At 46.1% G+C, this 22,559-nt stretch overlaps 2 long non-coding RNA genes across 5 annotated transcripts; one reads left to right on the top strand and one right to left on the bottom strand.

The window, feature by feature from the left end:
* The first annotated feature begins 2,360 nt into the window (after positions 1–2,360).
* LOC144888691 (uncharacterized) lies at positions 2,361–8,952 on the top strand. Its single transcript, XR_013621231.1, has 4 exons — positions 2,361–6,055; positions 6,157–6,389; positions 6,572–6,779; positions 6,858–8,952. It is a non-coding gene; the product is annotated as an uncharacterized LOC144888691 (long non-coding RNA).
* LOC137438975 (uncharacterized) lies at positions 3,872–22,116 on the bottom strand. 4 transcript variants are annotated; one of them, XR_013621230.1, is made up of 5 exons: positions 21,882–22,116; positions 18,800–18,963; positions 10,469–10,557; positions 7,362–10,363; positions 3,872–7,257 (listed from the first exon to the last, which is right to left on the bottom strand). It is a non-coding gene; the product is annotated as an uncharacterized LOC137438975 (long non-coding RNA). The 4 variants fall into 4 exon arrangements; XR_013621228.1 differs by having other exon boundaries at positions 3,872–8,323; positions 8,453–10,363; XR_013621229.1 differs by having other exon boundaries at positions 3,872–9,337; positions 9,387–10,363.
* Positions 22,117–22,559: the final 443 nt, after the last annotated feature.

Here is a 22,559-nt window from a genome sequence, read left to right as displayed (position 1 = left end):
AAAACACAAGCTGGTTAAACACTTGAAATATGTCATTAAATCATGACAAAACTCACTATCTCTCTCTGAAAGGCCTGTCTGGCAAACCCTCCTGTCGCCTTTCTCAACAATCCTCTTGAGGATGTTCAGTCTTTCAAAGCTTTGGGTCTCACTATCAGCCCTGATCTTTTTGGGGGTAAACCATATTTCAAAGATGACCTCCAAAGCCAGTAATGGACTGGGCATCGTCCATCGTACAAAGTCGTTCCTTGGCACACCTGAACTCCGATGCACCTATAAGGCTCTAATCTGCAGTTTGATGGAGTACTGCTCTCCCTTCAGGGATGTCTTCCCTGCCTCACATCTTGCTCAGCGTGACACCGTGGAAGCCAAGGCCTTCTAGATTATTGGAATGTCCCGCAATGAAGCTGAGTCTATGGGCTTATCACTTCGGCATCACAGACAAGTCGGTGGTCCCTCTACCTTCTACCACCTCCTTTACGGTCGGTCTTGCACCCTCTGCTCTTTCCGTGCTTTATCTCTACCCCCCCCCCCCCCCCCCCACCCCCAGGTTTCTGCAGGGCTGACACATTCCACCATCAACCCCCTTCTGGTGATACTACCTATATGCAGGATCACTGCTAAAACCTGCACTCATTGGTTCCTCCTTTTTCCCCACCTGTGGAACCAACTTCCACACCTCTTCAGTCTAATTCCTCTCTCCAGTCCTTCAAGACAGACATTCACCACCATGTTAGATTGTCCCCAATACAAACCAATTATCTTTTCTACCCTCTTTAACCACCCCTCCCCCTCACCCCAGCCCAATCCTTCCTCCTTCCAAATATCCAGTTTTCTCTCCTGAGAGTTCCCTTCTGTATCCATCTTGTCCACCCCATGCATCCTCTCCTACCCCTCCCCAAATTCTACCCCACACCCATTACTTGTCTGCCTCCCTCTGTCTTGGCCTTCGGGTCTGCTGTTGGTGCTGCCCCTTCTCTCTGCTGTTCCTGTTGTCTTGTTGCTTCCTGCTCCATCCAGTGTACTAGCACTAGCTCTTACATGTGCCCCGACTATGTATATTAAAAAAAGAATTTAAACGCATATGTTGTCTGCCATTTCATACTGAGAGTGGGTCACGCAAAGGTTACACCTGATGTATGATTCAGGTCTATCCAGGTCCATCTATTTATTACCTCACACGTTAAGCAACATTAAGCAGGGTTAAGCAATCGGTTCACTTTGTCCGTCCACAGACGTTAGCATATGATGATGGAACTACTTGATTTCAATTGAATTTTAGATTTTGAACCATGCAGAACACGAATAGGAACACGAATTGAAACACAAACCTGCAGGTTAGCGATACATTGGCTATGAATTGGGCAAATTGGACAGAATCTCATCCTGAGCGCATGCGCAAAGAGATTTTGTTTTACTCTGTCGACCTGTCTGCTATTCAAGCAAAATTGAAAATCATTTCAAACAGGAAACTTTCTGTTTTGAAGGATGTCATAAATGACACAAACAACAGGCACGAAGAACTAATGTAACGTGTTAAATGAGGTGGTGTAAAAGACGCTGCAGCAACGGTGGTATACTTCCGGAATTTTTTATTTTTCTACAGCCGTTAAACCTTTATTTTATTTCACCTGAATTATACACTTCAACACACACCGTGGGACACAAATCACCTTTTGGCACTTTCAAAAACCCTTCCGTTTAGCAGGACAAAATATTACTCCATTTTACGTCATCACGACCAATAAAACTTGCCGCCCGTGCTCTCAGTGGTGGGAAATATCGAGATTCAGACAGAATTGCAGCTCGTATGGAATATAGATTGTCCTCAAAAACGCAAAGCAAGAGGAAAATACCCTTACCTAAAGATGACGTGACGTAAGGTGTTCTATGAACGCTCTGGTTTTCATACATGGGGTTATGGAAAGGGGTGGTAGCTATATTGAAAAATGGAAGAGAAGGTAAGATGGTAAAAGGGATAAAGGGAAGTGTGGGGGAGTGGGTAGAGAAATAAATTGAGTGTGGGAGTAGGTATGACTCAGGGGATGGCCGTGTAAAAAGCATAAGTAGAGGGAAGGGGTTCAGATTGTACATTGTTTGCTTACGTAACTAGAGAGTTCATAGAAGACGTTACCCTGCGCAGTGTTCAGATATATCATTTAATTGAAATAAAATAATGATTTTAAAGGTCGTATAAAAATCCCGGACGTTTAGCACCATAGATGCTGTGTTATACACCACCTTATTTAACATGTATAAGTTATTTAACTGCTAAACGGAAGGGTTTTGAAAGTGGCAAAAAGGCGATTTGTGTTCAACAGTGTTCAACTAAATAATTGATTTTTCTTTTTTTTGTATACTAAGTCGAGGCTCGTGTAAGGGCTAACACATGGAACATATAATTAATAAAGGGAGTGGGAGACAAGAGGGGAAGAGAGAAGAAAGCACAACAACAGTAGAGAACAGGGACATCGGGACATCTGTGGAAGGGAGAGGGCTGGGGCGGAGCACACGGGATAAACAAGATGAACACGACAGGGACTTTCAGGAAAGAAAACGGAATTTGAAAAAGGTGGATTTGTGGTGTTTTAGCGGGGGTAGAAAAGATCAAGGTTTTGGATTGGGAAAGATAAGAGATGGTGGTGAACAGCTGTTTTAAAGACCTGGAGGAGGGAGTGGGATTGAAGAGAGTGAGGGAGTTTATTCCAGAGGTGGGAGAAAAAAGGAATGAAAGAGTGAAGGTGAGCAGAGAGTCTTGATTTTGGTAATTTCACCAGAAGATGGTTGCTGGCAGATCCTGTGCGACCTGTAGAAATCTTTGGGGGACAGAGTACAGACAGAACAGGGGGAGCTAGGCCGGAGAGGAGTCGGTAGAAGACAGAAAGACCACCAACCTGCCTGTGGTGAGCGAGTGAAAGGCCCTCAGAATCATCTTCATTGCGGGAGATTCCAATGATTCTCAAAGCTTTGGTTTCAACCCCGTGAAGCCGAGCTAGGTGTGAGGCAGGTGCACCAGCCCAGAGGGGAGAGCAGTACTCCATTGAGCTGCGGATGAAAGCTTTGTATGTCGTGAGGAGCTCAGAAGTGCCCAGAAAGGACTTTGCATGATGGAGGATACCCAGTCGGCAACTGGCTTTGGAAGCCAGATTGGAATTGTGGTTTTCCCAGGAAAGGAAATAAAAAAATGAAAAGAAATACACATTGAAATAAAACAAAAATTTTAACGGTTGTGGGGAAAAAACCCCACAAGTTTAAGACATGTAGTAGTGTCGTATACACCATCCTATCTAATATGCGCCTGGTGTTTGCGTCCTGTTTGACATCCTTAAAAACAGTGCGTTTCCTGTTGGAATGATTTGAAATTTTGTTTGACTGCCAGACAGACAGACAGACAAAGTAAAATATTATCTCACTCCTCTCTCCGCATGTGCGATTGGGACAAATTCAGAGCCAAATTCATGTTAAACGACAGGTTCGTTTTCCGATTCATGCTCCAATTCGTGTTCAAAATATAACATTCAATTGAACTATCGGAGGACCTACAGACACAACTTATTTAGGTGGTGGACCCACTGTTCAAAGAGGTTCTGGGCTAAAATAGTCGAAACTTCATCAATGGAGGGTGACTACAGCCAAGGAACTTGTATAGTCATTAAATCAGGCACTCAACAAGATGAAGGAATTATTTATCTATCTGTCTATCTCTATCAATCTCACATCTTCACCTTTCTCTCCACACACAACACCCACATAAAGATCATGCCTCATCCTTCCCAAAAGTGTAAATCTTGGTGTTTGATTAGCCAACTTGGGGTGACATCGGTTACCAATAAGAATCATGTTTAGCTGCATAAAAAGAAAGAAACACAAGTTTCAAAATCGACTTTATTTCCATCAAATTCACTAGCACAAAGCAGGACATCCCTCTAATTAAATATATAAAGTGCAGATTCACTGATCTGACCACTTTTGAAAGTACTGATGTACAATGACCTCATGTGTTTGGTGAAAAAGACATTTCCACATTAGCTTCATGTCCAGAACACGCTCTCCAGCCCAGTGCATGTTAACACTGACATGGCATCTGAAACCCGAGACCAAACACGGACAGGTGTTGGTGGCGCGACCTCTGCACGGCCATCGCTTCTCATCCCAAGGTGGTGTGGGGTCGCCCGCAAGACCAAGCGACACGGACCTCCTCGGTCGATAAAGACTCCTCGTGCTCGCAGAATGTCCTGGAAAATCTCGATAACTCGGAATTTTTCTTCGATCCTTGCATGGATCAATTTAAATGATAAATGCATGGAGATCTAAACAAAAAATATATATATTTAGGAGCATCAACAGGATGCAAAGCTTGAGAATTATCAAGGATTTCTTCAGGACACTCTGGACAAGTCTCATACAAAGTGCGGGCAGAAGATCTCAATCTCAATCTCTCTGTCCCTCTACCTCTACCTCTACCTCTACCTCTACCTCTACCTCTCTCTCTCTCTCTCTCTCTCTCTCTCTCTCTCTCTCTCTCTCTCTCTTATACCAACCACACCACTGGCTAAGGCAATGCATATGCTCTGATATGGCACTGACCCATTAGTTATTTGGAATAATAAAAACTAATGATGTCACACACAAAAGGTCACAAACAAAGAAAAGCCTCCTTGGTGCCAATCGAGAGGGTCTACGTTCGGCTCTATCGCCGCTTCATGTAAAATCTACGGTTTCAGAGTAATTCCATGTTAGTCTAACAGCTAGAAAAGAAAAAGAACACAATTGGAAGCAGCCAATAACATTTGCAGATGATTGAAAAAGAAGAGTACATATTCTCGGGTCGCTACGAAGGGAAAATCATCAGGACATTCTGGTTCACGAACATCTAAATATTTGTTTATTTTGACTCCAGAAATTCAACACCTTCCCTTAATCGTCTGAGGAGTATGAAGATGAAGGATTAATTATCAGGGGAACTAGAAAACTCTGGGCATATAAGACGTGAAAAAATTGTTTGAGAAAGTTTTGTTTGCTGTTACATCGATGGAGTTGCAACAATTGCAGCATCACCATGGCAACAAATATGACGACGTCTGGAGCGACGCAACCTGACGACAAACTTTGTGCTGCAATGAAAGGTTCTTTTTACGTTTACTTACGTCGTCTGTTTGTCTTACTGTTGTTGAAACAGCTGTACACTTGTTTTTGTAGATTAAGAGTAATTAGAGCAAGTAATTGAAGAGATTTAAGATTGTCTTTTAAATCTTATAGCAAAGCACGATCTCTGTGGCAAGACGTGGCGAGCGTGTCCCAGGATCAGCTTCACGGGCTGACTGGGTAAAGTGCATATAGTGACCAGATCATATAGAATCTTTAACAACCTCTCCCTACCTGTCTGTGTCTACCTCAATAGAGGCGGATCACCTAAAATCACATTGGACTCCCCCAATCCACCAAAATTCCATCCCTAACCCTAACCCTCACCTGATATATGATGGGTCTTCAAAAGGATCTCTGGACAAGGAGATGCTCACAAATGTCCAGCAATAACACTTTACAAGACATAAAACAAACACACAAACACACACAACGGAGGTGGATACTTCGAGACCTGGCAGGCTCCGTTCCACCTTCTGAAACCCGCATATGGAGACAACAAACAACGACACACACACACACACACACATATACACACACATACACATATACACACACACACACATACACACACACATACACACCCTTTAATCTGTCTTGTCTGGGTTTGATTCCCGGCCTGACTATAAACTGCTCCACTGGTGCTTCGCAGACAAGGTGCTGCATCACAAACTGCGCCCTCCTTTGAATGCACATTCCGCCAGGTGTCCAGTTTGCTAGCATGTTGTTTTGACAGGTTCCTTTTCTCGGGAGGTTAAACCTACAGGTGCTTATTATTGTTGTTTTGACAGGTGTCCTTTACCCGGGAGGTTAACCCGACAGGTGCTTATTATTGGATGGTTAACTGTGCTTATTCTTGTGTAATTAACTTTGTGCTTATGGTAGTGGTCAACCCTGTGCTTGTTCACAGGTGGTCAACCCTGTGCTTGTTCTCTGCTGGTAAACCTGTGCTTATTCTTGTGTAATTAACTTTGTGCTTATGGTAGTGGTCAATCCTGTGCTTGTTCACAGGTGGTCAACCCTGTGCTTGTTCTCTGCTGGTTAAACCTGTGCTTATTCTCAGGTGGCCAACCCTGTGCTTGTTCTCAGGTGGCCAACCCTGTGCTTGTTCTCAGGTGGCCAACCCTTGCTTGTTCTCTGGTGGCCAACCCTGTGCTAATTCTCAGGTGGCCAACCCTGTGCTTGTTCTCAGGTGGCCAACCCTGTGCTTATTCTCTGGTGGTTAAACCTGTCCTTATTCTCAGGTGACCAACCCTGTGCTTGTTCTCAGGTGGCCAACCCTGTGCTTATTCTCTGGTGGTTAAACCTGTCCTTATTCTCAGGTGACCAACCCTGTGCTTGTTCTCAGGTGGCCAACCCTGTGCTTGTTCTCAGGTGACCAACCCTGTGCTTGTTCTCGGGTGGTTAAACCTGTCCTTATTCTCAGGTGGCCAACCCTGTGCTTGTTCTCTGCTGGTTAAACCTGTGCTTATTCTCGGGTGGTTAAACCTGTGCTTGTTCTCAGGTGGCCAACCCTGTGCTTGTTCTCAGGTGGTTAAACCTGTGCTTATTCTCAGGTGGTTAAACCTGTGCTTATTCTCGGGTGGCCAACCCTGTGCTTATTCTCAGGTGGCCAACCCTGTGCTTGTTCTCAGGTGGTTAAACCTGTGCTTATTCTCAGGTGGCCAACCCTGTGCTTGTTCTCAGGTGGCCAACCCTGTGCTTGTTCTCAGGTGGCCAACCCTGTGCTAATTTATAAGTGGTGAACCCTGTGTTCATTCTCAGATGGCCAACCCTGTGCTTATTCCCAGGTGTTTAAACCTGTGCTTATTCTCAGGTGGCCAACCCTGTGCTTGTTCTCTGCTGGTTAAACCTGTGCTTATTCTCAGGTGGCCAACCCTGTGCTTGTTCTCAGGTGGCCAACCCTGTGCTTGTTCTCAGGTGGCCAACCTTGTGCTAATTCTCAGGTGACCAACCCTGTGCTTGTTCTCAGGTGGCCAACCCTGTGCTTATTCTCTGGTGGTTAAACCTGTCCTTATTCTCAGGTGACCAACCCTGTGCTTGTTCTCAGGTGGCCAACCCTGTGCTTATTCTCTGGTGGTTAAACCTGTCCTTATTCTCAGGTGGCCAACCCTGTGCTAATTTATAAGTGGTGAACCCTGTGCTTATTCCCGGGTGGTTAAACCTGTGCTTATTCTCAGGTGGCCAATCCTGTGCTTATTCTCGGGTGGTTAAACCTGTGCTTATTCTCGAGTGGTTAAACCTGTGCTTGTTCTCTGGTGGTTAAACCTGTCCTTATTCTCAGGTGGCCAACCCTGTGCTTGTTCTCTGCTGGTTAAACCTGTGCTTATTCTCAGGTGGCCAACCCTGTGCTTGTTCTCTGCTGGTTAAACCTGTGCTTATTCTCGGGTGGCCAACCCTGTGCTTGTTCTCAGGTGGCCAACCCTGTGCTTGTTCTCTGCTGGTTAAACCTGTGCTTATTCTCAGGTGGCCAACCCTGTGCTTGTTCTCTGCTGGTTAAACCTGTGCTTATTCTCAGGTGGCCAACCCTGTGCTTGTTCTCAGATGGTTAAACCTGTGCTTATTCTCGGGTGGCCAACCCTGTGCTTGTTCTCAGGTGGCCAACCCTGTGCTAATTTATAAGTGGTGAACCCTGTGCTTATTCTCGGGTGGTTAAACCTGTGCTTATTCTCGGGTGGTTAAACCTGTGCTTGTTCTCAGGTGGCCAACCCTGTGCTTATTCTCGGGTGGCCAACCCTGTGCTAATTTATAAGTGGTCAACCCTGTGTTCATTCTCTGGTGGCCAACCCTGTGCTAATTTATAAGTGGTCCACTCTGTGTTCATTCTCTGGTGGCCAACCCTGTGCTTATTCTCGGGTGGTTAAACCTGTGCTTATTCTCGGGTGGTTAACCCTGTGCTTATTCTCGGGTGGTTAAACCTGTGCTTATTCTCGGGTGGTTAAACCTGTGCTTGTTCTCAGGTGGTTAAACCTGTGCTTGTTCTCTGGTGGTTAAACCTGTGTTCATTCTCTGGTGGCCAACCCTGTGCTAATTTATAAGTGGTCCACCCTGTGTTCATTCTCTGGTGGCCAACCCTGTGCTTATTCTCGGGTGGCCAACCCTGTGCTAATTTATAAGTGGTCAACCCTGTGTTCATTCTCAGATGGCCAACCCTGTGCTAATTTATAAGTGGTCAACCCTGTGTTCATTCTCTGGTGGCCAACCCTGTGTTCATTCTCTGGTGGCCAACCCTGTGTTCATTCTCTGGTGGCCAACCCTGTGCTTATTCTCGGGTGGCCAACCCTGTGCTCATTTATAAGTGGTCCACCTGTGTTCATTCTCTGGTGGCCAACCCTGTGCTTATTCTCGGGTGGCCAACCCTGTGCTAATTTGTAAGTGGTCCACCCTGTGTTCATTCTCTGGTGGCCAACCCTGTGCTTATTCTCGGGTGGCCAACCCTGTGCTAATTTGTAAGTGGTCCACCCTGTGTTCATTCTCTGGTGGCCAACCCTGTGCTAATTTATAAGTGGTCAACCCTGTGTTCATTCTCTGGTGGCCAACCCTGTGCTTATTCTCGGGTGGCCAACCCTGTGCTAATTTGTAAGTGGTCCACCCTGTGTTCATTCTCTGGTGGCCAACCCTGTGCTTATTCTCGGGTGGCCAGCCCTGTGCTAATTTGTAAGTGGTCAACCCTGCGTTCATTCTCGGGTGGTTAACCCTGTATTTATTTAATGTGGTTAACCTGTGCTTATTCTCGGGTTGTAACGCTGTGTTTATTTTGCGTGGTTAACCTGTGCTTATTTGCGTGTGGTTAACCTGTGCTTATTCTCGGGTGGTTAACCCTGTATTTATTTAGTGTGGTTAACCTGTGCTTATTCTCGGGTTGTAACGCTGTGTTTATTTTGCGTGGTTAACCTGTGCTTATTTGCGTGTGGTTAACCTGTGCTTATTCTCGGGTGGTTAACCCTGTATTTATTTAGTGTGGTTAACCTGTGCTTATTCTCGGGTTGTAACGCTGTGTTTATTTTGCGTGGTTAACCTGTGCTTATTTGCGTGTGGTTAACCTGTGCTTATTCTCGGGTGGTTAACCCTGTATTTATTTAGTGTGGTTAACCTGTGCTTATTCTCGGGTTGTAACGCTGTGTTTATTTTGCGTGGTTAACCTGTGCTTATTTGCGTGTGGTTAACCTGTGCTTATTCTCGGGTGGTTAACCTGTATTTCTTTAATGTGGTTAACCCGTGCTTATTCTCGGGTGGTTAACCCTGTATTTATTTAGTGTGGTTAACCTGTGCTTATTCTCGGGTTGTAACGCTGTGTTTATTTTGCGTGGTTAACCTGTGCTTATTTGCGTGTGGTTAACCTGTGCTTATTCTCGGGTGGTTAACCCTGTATTTATTTAGTGTGGTTAACCTGTGCTTATTCTCGGGTTGTAACGCTGTGTTTATTTTGCGTGGTTAACCTGTGCTTATTTGCGGGTGGTTAACCCTGTGTTATTTCCTGTGGTTAACCCTGTGCGATTTCAACATACACCGTCAAAAGCGAGCAAACTGGACAGCCGGCTTAAAGAGCCCTCTGTGGGACGATGCACTCATCCATGGAACACCCAGCCAATGAGAAGCACCGGAATGACGGTTTATAATCAGGTGGGAATCGAACCTTCCTTGACACGTTTCAAAAAGATCTTTGGGGGATTTGTAAATGTCTTAAAAACATAATATACGACTATGTCAGAAATACTATATAATTTAAAAAGATATTTTAAATCTTTTCAATTTAAAAAATACCAAAGTCTATTTTCCACCGTTATTTTGCATCTTCGACCTGGTGAATGAGGTGTACACTCCAGGTGTACAGGTAAACTCAATAAACTCATTCTCCTATAAACCGGTTAATTAATTATCAGCCAACCTGTAAACACCATTTTAACCATTTATATTCCAAACATCACACATCGGTTTGGAAATGTTTAACTGGTTTTAAAAATAATTATTCATATTTACCTTCTGCCCCCAAATCCTTACTATACAGCCAGGTAACTATCTACTGAACCGCCCCCTGACGTCACCTCTCCACGCGAACCCACCCCCTCACCTCCACCAATCAGACTTCCCCACCTTCCCCAAGCTCAAACTCTCAGCAAACCCACCACACTCTATTCCCTGAGTGTACCCAACATTTTCAGAAGGAACAGGAAACAGTCAGCAGGAGGTGTATGGTCGTGCGTCAGTAAATTCCAGCCTGTGGGGAGGGGAGAGTACAGATCAAAACAAATGCAGATGACACGTGACCGCAAATACAACATCAATAATATTCCCAGAAAATTTCAGGACAGAGATGACCGACCTCCATGGTTTCCTTTTGATGTTGTTATGAACCAGTAGTGTTGCCTCGCCATGTTCTCCTCTGGGACACTCACTGTCCGTACCATCGCTCTGTGGTCAAAGTGGGAGTTTTAAGCACCATTGGTACATGTGGTCACATCCAGGGGTTCATGACAAAATGTCACATCTTGTCCATCTCCTCTACTACTTCTTTGACGGCCCCGGTTATTCCTACTTTAGGGCTACCTGGTTGACCTAGAGGTACGCACAGTCACACTTTGCCTCTGAGCTGTCTCGCCTGGGTTTGAATCCCGACCCAGATTGGCCTACAAATTGTGACCCAGGTGTTTCCCTTGGATGGACGTTAAACTGGGCGTCTCGTTTGCTGGACTGAGTTGCTAGACGTTAAAGATCCCACGGTGTCCTTCGCGGAGACTAGGCAGGCGAGTTATCACCGGCACCATGATCAAATTACAAATTTCTAAGTAACCAGCAAAGGGCACTGCATCGACATCACAGCGGTGCCCACAGTGAATGAATGATACAATCCCGCAGCCAAATGATGCTTCCCCACAGCCATTGATGCTTCCCCGCAGCCAATGATGCTTCACTGCAGCCAATGATACTTCCCTGCAGGCAATAATGCTACCCTGCAGACAATGATGCTTCCCCGCAGCCAATGATGCTTCCCCACAGCCAATGATGCTACCCTGCAGCCAATGATGCTACCCTGCAGCCAATGATGCTTCCCCGCAGCCAATGATGCTTCCTCACAGCCAATGATTCTACCCGGCAGCCAATGATGTTTCTCCGCAGCCAATGATGCTAGCCCGCAGCCAATGATGCTACCCTGCAGCCAATGATGCTACCCTGCAGCCAATGATGCTTCCCCGCAGCCAATAATGCTTCCCCACAGCCAATGATGCTTCCCCGCAGCCAATGATGCTACCCTGCAGCCAATGATGCTACCCTGCAGCCAATGATGCTACCCTGCAGCCATGGATGGTTCCCCACAGCCAATGATTCTTCGGCAGCCTATGATGTTTCTCCGCAGCCAATGATGCGAGCCCACAGCCAATGATGCTTCCTGCAGCCAATGATGGTTCCCCGCAGCCAATGTTGCTACCCTGCAGCCAATGATGCTACCCTGCAGCCAATGATGCTACCCTGCAGCCATTGATGCTACCCTGCAGCCAATGATGGTTCCCCGCAGCCAATGATGCTACCCTGCAGCCAATGATGCTACCCTGCAGCCAATGATGGTTCCCCGCAGCCAATGATGCTTCCCCGCAGCCAATGATGCTACCCTGCAGCCAATGATGCTACCCTGCAGCTATGGATGGTTCCCCACAGCCAATGATGCTACCCTGCAGCCAATGATGCTACCCTGCAGCTATGGATGGTTCCCCGCAGCCAATGATGCTTCACTGCAGCCAATGATACTTCCCTGCAGGCAATGATGCTACCCTGCAGCCAATGATGCTACCCTGCAGCCAATGATGCTTCCCCGCAGCCAATGATGCTTCCCCACAGCCAATGATGCTACCCTGCAGCCAATGATGCTACCCTGCAGCCAATGATGCTTCCCCGCAGCCAATGATGCTTCCTCACAGCCAATGATTCTACCCGGCAGCCAATGATGTTTCTCCGCAGCCAATGATGCTAGCCCGCAGCCAATGATGCTACCCTGCAGCCAATGATGCTACCCTGCAGCCAATGATGCTTCCCCGCAGCCAATAATGCTTCACCACAGCCAATGATGCTACCCTGCAGCCAATGATGCTACCCTGCAGCCAATGATGCTACCCTGCAGCCAATGATGCTACCCTGCAGCCAATGATGCTACACTGCAGCCATGGATGGTTCCCCACAGCCAATGATTCTTCGGCAGCCTATGATGTTTCTCCGCAGCCAATGATGCGAGCCCACAGCCAATGATGCTTCCTGCAGCCAATGAAGGTTCCCCGCAGCCAATGTTGCTACCCTGCAGCCAATGATGCTACCCTGCAGCCAATGATGCTACCCTGCAGCCAATGATGCTACCCTGCAGCCAATGATGGTTCCCCGCAGCCAATGATGCTACCCTGCAGCCAATGATGCTACCCTGCAGCCAATGATGGTTCCCCGCAGCCAATGATGCTACCCTGCAGCCAATGATGCTACCCTGCAGCCAATGATGCTTCCTGCAGCCAATGATGGTTCCCCGCAGCCAATGTTGCTACCCTGCAGCCAATGATGCTTCCCGGCAGCCAATGATGTTTCCCTGCAGCCATTGATGCTACCCCGCAGCCAATGATACGCCTTATGTTGCATATGAAAGAAGAAGATTGCCACTTTATTGTCGGCTGAGGAAGGAAGTTATGTCTTAAATCTTTCACGAACAGGCTGGCCAGGTTGAATATTCCACCAAAGGTGATTTGGGCAGGAATTCATAATGAAGCCTCACCCTATATGATCGTGCAAGACATTACTGTTATGGGGTTTGTTTTTGCAATTCGCAACCCCAATTTTCAATGGCACCGCTTGACCTCCCAAGATGCTCTTCGACTCCTGGGAGTACTAAACCACCATTTAAAAAATGATTTAGTCGGTTGTTTTTCTTCCTGCGCTCTCACAACACGCCGGGTTTCCAAACTGTATAAATTTCCGAGCTGTATCTCGGAGCCCGCTGGGACTTTCAGAATGAAAGTTCACATCAATAATGGGAATAAAAATATATATGGGGATGACTTAAATTAATTTTGAACTTGACCTAATTTTTAAGTCCATGACCTAATTATAGACATTTTAACATTTTTCACTATAACTGGACTAAGTGTTACGTGGTCCCCTCGGTGAATACCTGGTCTCGGTGACCCCCGGACCGTGAGAGGAACTCCGCCAGCAAGCTGTATTATATATGCGCTTTCGCCACGCAATCCATATGAATTTCACCCCAGGAGACAACGGACGTTCAAGGATATATTTCAATGGGAATGACCATACAATTGCAATGACACAACCACGGAGATTTTCCCCGAGCAATCAACCATATACAACCATCAACAATTCCCAATTCACAAGCACTTTCCTATGAGTAAGATGGCCATCTTATATACGTGTGTCCCGGTGAGTACTCACGACACCCTTTTGGTCTCGGTCCCGCACAATGTCTCTGGGCCCCTCCTGACCAAGATGATGGTCGCCGTCACCGCACTCGGGCGGTAGAACGAACCCCGGGTGGACGTTTCTCCACCGGGCAGGTATCGTACCAGGCACTGTGGCTGCAGCCCCTCGTGGCCACGCGGAGCGGGTACGGTAGAGCAAGCCAAACCCCACGCCGCTTGCAAGGCGCGTTAGGCCCCAACGTGCGACCCGCACGCGTCTGTTTGGACGGTGCCGCGAACGAGGCCAGACGCGGGTTCGATGCACGGCCCCACGTCAACTTGACGTCTCCACCGGGCCGGTACACGTTCCGGTAATTCCTCTCGCCAGACAGGCTTCGGAACGCCGCTGTTTCACGCAGCGCAAGGTCGATCCCACCTTTTTTCGGAGCGGGGCGAGGAAGAATAATCCTCGTCCTTTTTCCTCGTGTCTTTTCTTCTTCCGTTTCCGGTCACTTCCGTTTCCGGCCACTCCCTCAGAAGGGCTCCTGACCCTCCAACCACAACAACTACACAACAACTTAATATACTACACACGGATAAGCAAAGACCTGAATGGTAATTCACATACATTCATATAAATATGTAACACTCCCCCCCTTCAAGAAAGAAAGTTTGAACCCAGCGAAAACTTTCTTTGCCGGCCAATTTGGAGAAACAAACCAGATAACTCAACCCCCCCCACATTATCCGTTCCCCCCGGGCACAGTTATCACTTAAAAATAAAGCAACCAAAATTTCACCACAACCCCTCCAGATTACTCCCTCTGGACTAAGTACCAACAACGACATTGTCCCTGCCAAATCAAACTCCATCTCATGACCCTCTGACTTTGACCGTCAGTTTCTTGGGAATGAAGGTTAAGGGGTTGATCAAAGATCCAAAGTTAAGCCACTCGATAGCACTTTTTCCGGGAGGCCAAGCCGAGTATTCACTACATGGATGCCTTTAGGAACGCGGAGTTCACGGTTAGTCCGTGCAGGAAAGTTCTCTACATGGGCGCCTTGAGGAACGTGGAGTTCACGGTTAGTCCGTGCATGAAAGTTCACTACATGGACGCCTTTAGGAACGGCGTTCACGGTTAATTCGTGTAGGAATCTTGGCTCGGCGGCTCCGCCGCCTTCAGTGCTTCAACTTCTCAGAACTTCCCTAATAATTAGGGTGGGACCACTGGTCCCTGTAGTCCCATGAATAGCGGTCTCCTTCTCGGCCACTACCAAAACTACCGCCCAGTTGTCCTCTCCTGTAGACCTCTCGACGCCTACGAAATGCCTTCCCTACTGTTAGGGTCCGACCCTCCAAATCCTTGCCATTCCAATGCTTCTCTGCCTCTCTGGCGTCTTTTGTGCTGGCAAACGTGACAAAGCCGAACCCTCTTGACTGTTGCGTTTCCCAGTCTCTTACCAACCGCACTTCCACCAGCGGCCCATATCTGTTGAAGACAGAGGTCAGCACTTCTTCCTCTGTTTTGAAGTTCAGTCCCCCTACAAATAACTTGGCACTTTTGTCGCCATCCCGAGCTGGTGTGGTGTTATTCTCCCTGCTGGGCTCTTTACCAACCCTCAGGTTACCATAAACTTGACCCCCGGCCAAATCATTCCCGATAACCACAGATACACCCTCTACAGGAAGCGTGGCTTGTAAACCGACGGTGACCGGTCCTGACACCAAATCGGACTCCAACTGGATGACCTGAAGGGGAGCACTAACACCGCCCCCGATCCCCTGTAAATGAACACTATCCCCCGTTGCCGTCTCCTCGGACCATGGCAAAATGCCTTCAAGCATTAAAGATTGATGGGCCCCTGTGTCCCTCAATATCCTAACCGGTCTCCGGTTAGTCGAGGCTCCATCCAGTGACACAAACCCCTCTGAAATAAATGGTTGGTAACCCTTTTGATGGCGATTTCTTACGCTAGCCATCGCATTCGGAGTCGTAATAGTCGGACTCCGCTCTGGGTTGTCCCTTTTCATGAGGTAACAACTGGACATCAAGTGTCCAGGTTTCTTGCAAAACGCGCAAGTAGGCCCGGAGGAAAAACCCGGGGTCTGCCTCGGGCCCCCCGAACTATAAGTTTGTCTTGGGCCCGCATCCCTCTGATTTCGAACCGGTGGGGTATCATAGTTGTCCCCATAATCATCTCGAGGCCGCCGCCATGTATGGTCGTTCTCCGCACCTGCTGTTCCCCACCTTCCCTGCGGAGATCTAGGCGAGGAGTTAGGTTCGTGGACCCCTATTCGGTGGGTTAAGGCATAATCATCTGCCATGGTGGCTGCGTCCCACAACTTTGGTACCTTCTTTTCCTGCAGGTACACTTTGATGTCCTCGTGGACACACTGCTGGAATTCCTCCACCAGGATCAAGTCCCGCAATGTCTCGAAGTCTTTCCCGACTCCTTTTGACTCACACCACCGATCAAACATGTTTTCTTTCACTCTGGCAAACTCCACATGGGTCTCACTCTCCCTCTTCCTGGCATTCCTGAATTTTTGCCTGTAAGCTTCCGGAACCAACTCATAGGCCTTGAGGATGTGCTTCTTCAGTACCTCATAATCTGCACATTGGTCCATTGGTAGCGCCGAAGAAATTTCCTGAGCTTTCCCCACCAGCACACTTTGCACGAGTATGGTCCAGGCCTCCTCCGGCCAGTTTAATTGTCGAGCCACTTTTTCAAAGTGTGGGAAAAATTTCGCGACTTCTTTTTCACTGAACGGTGGAACCAGCCTCACATGTCTGCCCACATCCCAGGTTTTCTGGTTAGGTGTCGACCCCGTCAGCAAGGGTGGTGCCTCTCCCCGTTCTCTCATTAACTCCAGCTCCTTGAATTTGATTTCTTGCTGAAGCTCCATGTCACGTTCCTTTAATTCCCTTTCCGCTTTTCTCTCCTCTGCTTCGAGGTCCCTTGCAGCTCTCCTTTCCTCTGCTTTTTTGTCTTCTAACCTTTCCTGAAGTTCTCGTTCCACTCTCCTTTCCTCTGCTTCTGCTTTCCTTTCTTCTTCTTTTAACCTTTCCTGGAGTTCTCGTTCCACTCTCCTTTCCTCCGCTTGTTTCTCTTCCCTCCTCTCTTCTGCTTTCCTTTCTTCTTCTGCTCTTTCCTTTTCTGCTTTCCTTTCTTCTTCTTTAATCCGTTCCTGGCTCCGTAACTGCAACTCCAGTTTCCGGAGCTCAACATCTTCTGGTTCTTCGGGTAGCCACTCCCAGGCTAACTCGTCCCATGTTCCTAATCCCACCATAGATTGTATCACCGTGGCCTGCAACTCTGCCTTCCTCAAATTAGTTCGGACCTCCAAGTTAAAATGTTTGGCCAATTTCAAGAGGTCCGACTTTAGCAACGCTCGGAACTGTGCCTCACTCGGGGTTACCCCAAAGTTCTGTGCCACAAACGCCATGGTGCCTATCGTTAACACCTGTTAACCTTCACCCAAGACTTTACCCCAATTTCTCAAAAAAAAATTACCAATTAATAATTAATTAATAATTTTTAATTAATAAAAAATTATTATTTTATTATTTTATACAATTTTAGATCCCGGACGTAGACCCAATTGCGAAACCGCAAATCGTAATTTGGACGAGCCCCCAATTCTGTTACGTGGTCCCCTCGGTGAATACCTGGTCTCGGTGACCCCCGGACCGTGAGAGGAACTCCGCCAGCAAGCTGTATTATATATGCGCTTTCGCCACGCAATCCATATGAATTTCACCCCAGGAGACAACGGACGTTCAAGGATATATTTCAATGGGAATGACCATACAATTGCAATGACACAACCACGGAGATTTTCCCCGAGCAATCAACCATATACAACCATCAACAATTCCCAATTCACAAGCACTTTCCTATGAGTAAGATGGCCATCTTATATACGTGTGTCCCGGTGAGTACTCACGACACTCTTTTGGTCTCGGTCCCGCACAATGTCTCTGGGCCCCTCCTGACCAAGATGATGGTCGCCGTCACCGCACTCGGGCGGTAGAACGAACCCCGGGTGGACGTTTCTCCACCGGGCAGGTATCGTACCAGGCACCGTGGCTGCAGCCCCTCGTGGCCACGCGGAGCGGGTACGGTAGAGCAAGCCAAACCCCACGCCGCTTGCAAGGCGCGTTAGGCCCCAACGTGCGACCCGCACGCGTCTGTTTGGACGGTGCCGCGAACGAGGCCAGACACGGGTTCGATGCACGGCCCCACGTCAACTTGACGTCTCCACCGGGCCGGTACACGTTCCGGTAATTCCTCTCGCCAGACAGGCTTCGGAACGCCGCTGTTTCACGCAGCGCAAGGTCGATCCCACCTTTTTTCGGAGCGGGGCGAGGAAGAATAATCCTCGTCCTTTTTCCTCGTGTCTTTTCTTCTTCCGTTTCCGGTCACTTCCGTTTCCGGCCACTCCCTCAGAAGGGCTCCTGACCCTCCAACCACAACAACTACACAACAACTTAATATACTACACACGGATAAGCAAAGACCTGAATGGTAATTCACATACATTCATATAAATATGTAACATAAGGCTTGTACAATCGGAACAAAATGGCCCTCTCTAGATGGCCTAGATCAAGGCGCATTTAAGTTTAATTTAAATCATCTCCCTCCAGGTTAAAGGTCGAGGTCTTACACCCCGAGGAGTACTAAACCACCATTTAGGGTTTCCCCCCTTTTTCTGCCAATTTCGGAGGTATGTCTGAGGTATGGCAGCTGGAACTTCTGGAATGAAATTTTGCATTAATAATGGGAATAGAGAGTACGCAGTATTGACTTAATTTTTTTTTTTTTTACCTTGACCTAATTTAAGGTCATGACCCAATTAGACATTTTAATACGTTTCACCAAAACTTGACTAAGGTTTGTCTGATCAGAATGAAATTGCTCTTTCTAAATAGCCTAGAGCAAGGAGCATTTACTCTTGATTTACGTCATAACCCTCTGGGTTAAAGGTCAAGGTTGAACGGCACTCTGAAAAAAAATATGTTTTTTTGGTCATCGCTCAATTTTGCCATTGCGGAATCTCAAAAATCGCTTGACCTTCCAAGATGTCCTTGCATCATCATGGTGGATATTTTTTTCGTGTCCTTAATGAGGGACGAAGCACTTTGTGATGCAACTTCCGCCATGTGCAGCACCAATGAGAGATTCAAACCAAATCACCTGTGCACCCCATCCTGTCAGACATGCCTTACCAAACTGCTTACATTTTTATAACGAGGCTTTACCTGAATGGTCTTTTCATGCTGGTTCTGGTACATTCAGTGAGATTAGCAGATGATTATAATTCCTCAAATGTTTCAGGAGAATGTTGTAGTCTTGTCTTCAGATTCTCAGTCCTTCTCATACAGGTAGCCCCAGCAGGCCTTCGGGGTATTATAAAGCCAAAAGTCTGAAACCAAAGCAAAAATAGTGGGAGAGTGAAGTTGTTTTAAAGGAGGTGGAACCGGAAAACTTAACAAAACAAGACTCAGGTTTGTAGGAAAGACTAAACTTAATATTTCAAACTCATCCGACACGGATTCCTCTTGCTCGGTGTCCCCTTTCCAGATTGTACAAAGTATATCGTGCTAATTTATTTGACGTCATACGTTCGCATCATCGTCACAGCGATCGTGTTTTGGCAAAGACTGAGGGGTCCACGTCATAGGTCAGCTCTATGAGTTGGGAAAATGAAGAAAGCTCATGAGACAAATGCAAACTCCTACTGAGTAGTTGATGATGCCAAACATTTAGGTAATTATTAAAAGATGAACAGAGCGATTGGGAAACACCATTTAATGCGCTATTAAACAAGACCGATAGTCTAATAACGGCGTAGCCGGGCTTGTTTGATACTTTCGTTGAAGAGGATATTATGACCTAGATGGGGATACCAGTTATCAGTTAGTAAATAATGTAAGTATCAATTTTTTTGACTTCAGACATGGACAGCCGATTCGTGAATGACTTGGGTAAAAAAAACACGGAAAATGGCAAACAATGAACCAATAAATTCCACATTCCTGTGTCACCTTCAGTCGAACGTCAGGCATTGATTGACAGCAGGTTTGTGAATGACGGGTAAAAACGTACCCGGTCTGAATGTTGATACATCCAGTCAATGGCGAAACTGCAAATGGGGAATCCGCGAATATCACGGATGGAAACCCTTACGTCATTTCCTCATTCTGCTTTGAACTCAATATCCCTATATTTTCATTCCAAACAGCATCATTCATCATTCCAATCATAAATCAATACTACAGTAATAGTATATGAAAATATGTAAAATCACGATTGTATGGAGATTTTATCAAACCAGCGAACCGCCATCCATCTGTTCACGTCCACATTCGGGAGCAAGGTCCGTGTCGATCAAATTTCAAAATCATAATTTTATTGACGAATTTTTGAAACCTCCTACCTACCTTACGACACCTGCTGGGACCACAAAATGTTCCACAGAAGGTTATTATATTTCCTTTTTGTAAAATATGCAACTGTAATGGTTCCTATAGATGCTGCCCCGTCATGTGACCAGATCCTCAGCTCTAATTGGTGTACATTTGTGGGAGCATGCATACGGACAGACAGACAAACGCTGTTCTATAGGGCATTGTCCGACGGGCGACACCGTAAAAATGAACTCGACACCTCTCACCGTGTCACCCTCCGCCACGGTGCACGGTTATATCAGAACGAGCTGATTCGTCATACGGTCACGGATTGCTTAACCCCAATATGAGGCCATTCAAAAATTACGTAACGCTATTTTTTTTAGGGAGGCACATACGGGCTTGATTAAACCTTACGAATAAAATTTAACACTCGACCCAAACAAAGCCAATGGAAATCTGAATCAACAAAGCCTGACAGTGTATAATCAGCAGATACCTACAGGGTGAGTCAAAAGTCCAAGGGCACGGTTTTAGCTGCGTATACAACATTTGTTTATACCATGTATTAAAACTGTTTAATTTTTTTTCAGAAAATACAAATAGTACATTAAATCCTCTTGGCAAATGGAGATGCAAGAAAACATTTTCAAACCTACAGGGTAGTGGGTTCAGGGTGGGGGTAAGACACCAACTCTCTCGATGTAAATGTGCATCATATAACGTAATATAGAAGAACGGATGAAGAATAACTTTATTTATATATATATATATAATATATATATATATATATATATATATATAATATATATATATATATATGTGTGTGTGTGTGTATATATGTATATATGTACGTATATATATAATTATATATATATGGAGAAGGTGGATCAGACTCGGCAACGGTTGCTAGAGTGAGATGTGCATGGAAGAAGTTTCGGGAACTGAGTGGCGTGCTGATGAGGAGGGGAGTGTCGCTGAAGGTGAAGGGAAAGGTGTATGCTGCATGTGTGAGAAGTGTTATGATTTATGGGAGTGAGACATGGATAATGAACGTAGAGCAGCAACGAAGGCTGGAAAGGGTGGAAATGCGAATGGTTCGGTGGATGTGCGGAGTATCGTTGAGAGAGAGGAAGACAAATGATGAATTGCGAAAGATGATGGGAATTGAGCCTGTGATTGATGCTGTGAAGAGGAACAGGTTGAGATGGTTTGGTCATGTGTTGAGGAAGGATGAAAGTGACTGGTTGAGAAGAGTGATGGAAATGAATGTAGAAGAAAGTAGAGGACGGGGAAGACCGAGAAAGACTTGGCTAAAGATGGTGGAAGAAGAAATGCGGGCAAGGGGGTTAACCAGGGGAGATGCAGAAAATAGGGCAAAATGGAGAAGATTGTCATGGGGACCGCAAGGCTAACCCCCGCTCTAGCAGGGAAAATGGCCTTAAAATGCCTGTTGTTGTTGTATATATATATATATATATATATATATATATATATATATATATATATATATATATATATATATATATATATATATCAGAATATAATTCTTTTGCTCCAACCTAATGAGCGCACGCAGTGACGTCAACGCCACGTACGTACGCCTTGCCTGCCAAACTCCGGAGGAGCCATCTAGGAGTACGTAATTTACGTTGCAGTACGTATATATATACATACATACGTACATGCGTACATACACATACACATACACATATACACATATACACATATACACACACACACACACACACACACACACACACACACACACACACACACACACACACACACACACACACACACACGAGGAATAAGTATTCCAATTTAGCATTGATTTAAAATCCAGTACATTGCAATAACCACATGCAAGATGATTAGCATAAAGCAGTATATCAGAGCAGAGAATGAAATGATCTGTTCGTAAGGTACTCACCTTGGCTAAGGTACGTGTGCCTTCACCATGGTATCCTTAAGAGTTCGTGTCCCACCTGCCTGGAGTTTGTTCCTGTGTTGGAAATAATTCTGTGACCTTGTGGGTCTGCAATGGGGTTGTGGAGATCAAAACTTCAGATTGTTTCCCTCTCGAAATTAGAACTTTGTTTTGCTTTTTCCTGATAGAGAGCTGTCGTTGAAGGATAGTTTAAGTGTTGAAGGATATAAATATATACACACGGTATGTGTCCTCCCCCTGCTTCACCAGCCCCTGTTGTTCCCGCCTTCTTGTGGGGTTGGTCAGAGACCGTTCTTGGCCCAAGTCTTTCACGAACCGGCTGGTGAAGCTTGTTGTGTTGTTTGACTGAATATGATTTGGGTAGGAATTTGTAATATGTTCAGAGTGTTGGTGATAACTCACCGACTCTTTGCGAAACAGTTTGAACAAGGTGCTGCGGTACGGTCCGAGTTTGCCTTCACAGGTGTTCGCACTGATGCATTTTCACACCTGATTCAAAAACATTAAAATTAATTATCCTTCAACTATTGGACGGGATTCTTTCAGTGGATAATACTTTACAATTGTAACTTATTTAGTAAAATCCATTCCAAGGTACAGGATTTGATCACACAATGTAAACTTTTTTCACTTTTGAAAAGTTTTTTTTTTTTTACAAAG

This window comes from Myxine glutinosa, chromosome 13 (assembly GCF_964187855.1).
Source record: "Myxine glutinosa chromosome 13, kmMyxGlut1.1, whole genome shotgun sequence".
NCBI classification, from domain to species: domain Eukaryota; kingdom Metazoa; phylum Chordata; class Myxini; order Myxiniformes; family Myxinidae; genus Myxine; species Myxine glutinosa.
This window is presented reverse-complemented; position numbering and strand designations above follow the sequence as displayed.